The following is a 4,896-nucleotide window of genomic DNA, read 5'->3' on the forward strand; positions in this document are numbered from 1 at the left end:
CTGTATCACTGCAAGAATAAGATCTCAATTTCTGAGCTGCAAAACCACCCAGAGAAAGCAGAACTTAATCAGAGATTACGTCAAATCTCTGTAAATTGCCTCTGACCGAGTACCCATATATGCTCTGCTTTGGGGTGGAGGTGGGCTGTGTGTATTTTTAAGGGTATCACACACTCCAGGGAACTCTTTACAAAGTTAAAACTTTTCTAGGGTCATGAGAAAGAGTTTTCTGCAGCTCCTTTTACAACTCACACCTTTTGCTTACACAGCATACGACAAAAGCACTGAACAAGCTAGCAGCTTTGATTAAACCCATGAGTGAGTCTCATTACTTGCAGTGTGTTACTGTGCTGATTTTATTTCCTCTTACTTACCAAATGAAGTCTGTATTTGATGACAAAAGTTAACAAGGGGAAATAAATTATCGAAGTTGATGGAAGGAAACCTCATCAACTCCCTCACTGATACCCTGGTTTTTAAATGACCACATCACTTGGCTTATCCTCACCTGAGAATGCTGAATGTTGCATGTACCTTCTTTTCACATGACCAAGTAAGATTTGCCGCTTCTACGCAACTTGCATGAAGGAAACAAAATACCTTAAGTGTTGCACGTCCCAATTTTATTTCACCTTGTAAAGTAGTAAAAGTTTAATTGGAAATAAGTAATAATGATGAGGATTCAATTTCCTTCATTAGAAGTAAAATGCTGTGTTCATGCTCCCGATACAATAAAGACAGACCTTCTCTAACAGCACTACCACTTCCAGCAGCAGCGCAGGTTATCAGTGTTCCATGCTACTGCTTTTACACATCTTCTCTGCATTCTGGAGCAGCTGGAACAAGTCCAGAGGAGGCCCCGAGGATGATGCGAGGGCTGGAGCAGCTCTGCTGTGAGGACAGGCTGAGAGAGTTGGGGCTGTTCAGCCTGGAGAAGAGAAGGCTCCAGGGAGACCTTCTAGCAGCCTCCCAGTACCTGAAGGGGCTACAAGAAAGATGGGGAAGGATTTTTAATAAGGCCAGTTAATGACAAACAAGGGGAAATGGGTTTAAGCTGAAAGAGGGGAGGTTTAGATGAGATATTAGGAAGAAGTTCTTCACTGTGAGGGTGGTCAGACACTGGAACAGGCTGCCCAGAGAAGCTGTGGCTGCTCCTCCCTGGAAGTGTTGAAGGCCAGGCTGGATGAGGCTTTGAGCAACCTGGTCTAGTGGAAGGTGTCCCTGCTGCTGGCAGGGGGGTTGGGACTGGATGAGCTTTAAGGTCCCTTCCAACCCAAACCATTCTATCAGTCTATGATTCTCCATCACAAAAACGTCCTTGTAATATAATGACCGAGCAATCTTTTAGATCTTTTTGAATATGACAAAAAATATCAGCATAAACCTGTGAGCCTTCAGAGGAAAAGATACAGTGAGTAGTTCTGAGGAGACATTAGATGAGTTTTCTTCTGGCTGGGATAACACCTAACAAGATAGCGAGAGTCAGTCACGAAATAGATGCCCACTAAGAATGGTAGCACATACCATGCCAAGAAGTTTTGAATCAAGTTCTTCACTAAAGAATATCCTTACCCCATCTGCCCAGAAAGTCAACTGCCTAACAAGCTGCTGAGACCTCATCATGGAAGAAAACTCCCTTCACGTGACAGACGACACGATCATTATTATTTTTGTTCTGTAGCACAAAGTCTCCATCGACTTGCCAGTCACATACAAGAAGAGTATCTTCCAGTTCTCCCAAAACAAAAAAGACTTCTACCAGATTTGATAACTCACAGAGCTTCCTCAGGCATTAAGGGAATTTAAAATGATACAGTCTGAACAGAACCTGTCTAGTTTCAGAATAGGACTTGCTCTCATTTTCAGTTTCAGTCAGAAACAGCTTTCCCAACAAGAACCCAATGGTAATGACACCATGAGAAGTACAAAGCACACCAATATGCACAAACATGATGGGTTAATATCTTGCTTACATCTTTATCTGCAAACACTGCAGGAGGAAAAGTCACAGGATTTTCAGCTAAAATTGCTCTTCAGCTATGTCCATTCTTGCTAGGCTAAATTAATGACTGTCCTCTCCCTTATATTTTGTTATGTGTTGAAATGCAGCATTTTTTCAGCCAAGTGACCTGCCGGAGCAGAGACAGGTAGAAAAACCATCACATGCAAAATTGCATTAGCACCTGAAACAGGCAATGTATGTGCTGATAGATGTTTACCATCAAGAAGCAGCTTGGTCTAGGCTAGCTAAAGAAAGCGGTACTTCATCTCAACCATCAGCAGAGAAAAATTAAGAAAACAAAACTAAACAAAAAAGCTTAAACAGTGGCTCTCAAGAACTACAGAAAAGAACCAACACCCTACATGTTCTAGCAATTAGAATCACATCTTATAGCCCCAAAGCAATGCTCATAATTCCTCAGAGGCTGACTAGATGTCTGCCTTAGGTAGCTCAGAACTTGGCCCCAACCCTTTAAAAGTCACCTGAGTTCCTCCATGGATCACATTCAGCAGGTGTTTCTCCGGGTTCTTGCCTCAGGCATTCCTCACTGCTGGTGGAATTCCTTTACATGTCTAGCAGAAACTCACCTAATATCATTCCTGAGAAGCAGAATACTTAGTGTATGCCCAAATCTTAAAAGGCCAAAAAGAAGGCTGGAAACTTCTGGAAAGTGGTGAAGAGACTGTAAAAACCCCAAAACTTTAAAAGGACAGATGAATGGTACACTGCATGTCAGGCATCTGAAACTTGATGGGTTTTTCTCTGCACCCAACAGTTCAAAAATTAATACCAAGGACCTCCTGCAGCATCTCTATCAAAACACTGTACAGCGTGGTGGCAAGATGGAGATAACGACAGAAGATAAAGAAGAATCCAAACAAGCAAGAAGTGTCCACAAGCACATGCAAAAATGATGGAAATCAACATCATGACGTACAGCATTTCACTGCAAGGGTTCCCAAATCAATGAAACAGAATGATACCTTGCACCTTCAGCCTGAGTGAGGTGTTCGCTGCCCAACAGCACGTGTAAACTGCACCGCGAGCATATAAAGCTTATCAGCTAATCCAGAATACTACAGCTCAGACTCCTCATGAGCATTCACAGGTAAATCTCCATATATACTTTAAAAAGTACCTTCGGATCTGAGACACTGAAGAAGCCAATATGCCAAGAAAGCCTAGAAGTTGAGTGTTCCTCAAGAATTTGAGGGTCTGCTGGTAGATGCTTCACATCTCCCAGGAGTATCACAAAATAGTAGTTAATATTCATTATGCTTTCCCAGCACTATCTACCAAAAAGCCAACTGGTTTTACTAAGCAACCTTAAATATTATTATTTTGGTGTTATGGGGCTTCCACATTTACACATGACATTTAAAAAAAAAAATAAAAAAATCTATACATCTGCTGGAAAAGTCTCCATGCCCGTTTTTGAGCAGCACCATGAAGAAAGGCTGGAAAGACCCCACAGCTAAATGTGTCTGTATATGCCGAGCCAAAGAAACTGGCTTTTAAGTGTCAGTAAAATAGGAGACTAGTTCAAAGAAGAGAAATAGAGAGACATAAAGAGCACAAGAAAACCAACAAAACCAGCCAACCCAGTCTCTAAACAGAGGGTCAATTAAGATCAGAATTGTTTATCTAGGTTTCTATTTTGCTCCTATGAACAGCACCTCTATCAGGTTCCACCATGGAAACTGAAGAAGACACGCTGGAGTTTGAATCTGCTCAAAGGTACAGACTCCTTGTGCCACCCTACAAACAGCTTCAGGGGTCAGGGCTCACAGAACATGCAGTCTGTCACAAAACTGTTGTCAAAAGTAAGCTAAGAATGAAAAACTCAGCTATCACAGTGTCTTTAAAGAAACAGTAATAGCTCTTCTTCCTAACAAGCTGCAGAATAGAGATTTATCACACTTCCCTAGGAAATATTTATTTTTCCCTAGTCAACAAGATCTAAAAAAGTTATGGCTACAGCAATTTCAAAATCAGCTAGAAGATGATCTTATCCCAGTTAAGGGCAAATGATGTGGTCTCAGTAAGGAAGACTTGGAAAGTCTTCAGTACGGAAAAGGGCTTGGAAAAGCAAATCACTTTCTCTCTCAAGTTTCTCTTACCTCGGGAATACTTAAATAATCTTGAACCTCCAAGGTATAAAGCCAAAGGTCAATGAGATGCTTGTCTATAAAGGAAGTTAAAGGAGAGTTTCTGGTAAGTTCAGAAGCACAGAACCCTGCTCAGTCGCAGTCACTGAGAGCAGTGAGGTTGAACAAAAAGGATCCTGCAAGAGATCCGGTATGGAACTCCACATCATGCATCAGTGTGTGATAAAGAGCGAGACCTCTACACCGATCTCTTAACTTCTGACCAGGGAACATCAAGAAGAGAGAATTTATCGAAACACAGCATCCCATCAGCCTCTTAACAACAGGCACTTTGTCTGGATGGTATCTTTATTTAAGCGGCTATGGAAAGACAGCAAGTTACTATTCATCTACAACCAGAGACTCAGCACTGCAAGGCTGCCGAGGACTCAAGACAGCACAACAAGAGCTGAAAGTCATCTACTTACAGTAAGTGGAAAAAATTCCTTAGTTAACTTACACTTTGGCTTCTCCCTCACCCAACCCTGTAGCATGAAAGCTAGCTATATAAAAACCAACTTGCTCTGTGTTTGATCTCCAGTGTTGTTATCTGGAAGAAATCCCACGTTCTTTAAAGGCCAAAGTTCAAAATGGCATTTTTAATTAAGAAAGTAATCCACATTACTTAAATTTCTTGAACTGAAACCATCCAAAACCATGGTCAAAACTCCAACACAGCCTAGAAGAGAAGTAAAGAAAATTCTAACAGCCACATAATTTTGAAGGTGCACAAGTCCATGGGACTTC

Source organism: Antrostomus carolinensis, unplaced genomic scaffold (assembly GCF_000700745.2).
Source record: "Antrostomus carolinensis isolate BGI_N321 unplaced genomic scaffold, ASM70074v2 scaffold7113, whole genome shotgun sequence".
NCBI classification, from domain to species: domain Eukaryota; kingdom Metazoa; phylum Chordata; class Aves; order Caprimulgiformes; family Caprimulgidae; genus Antrostomus; species Antrostomus carolinensis.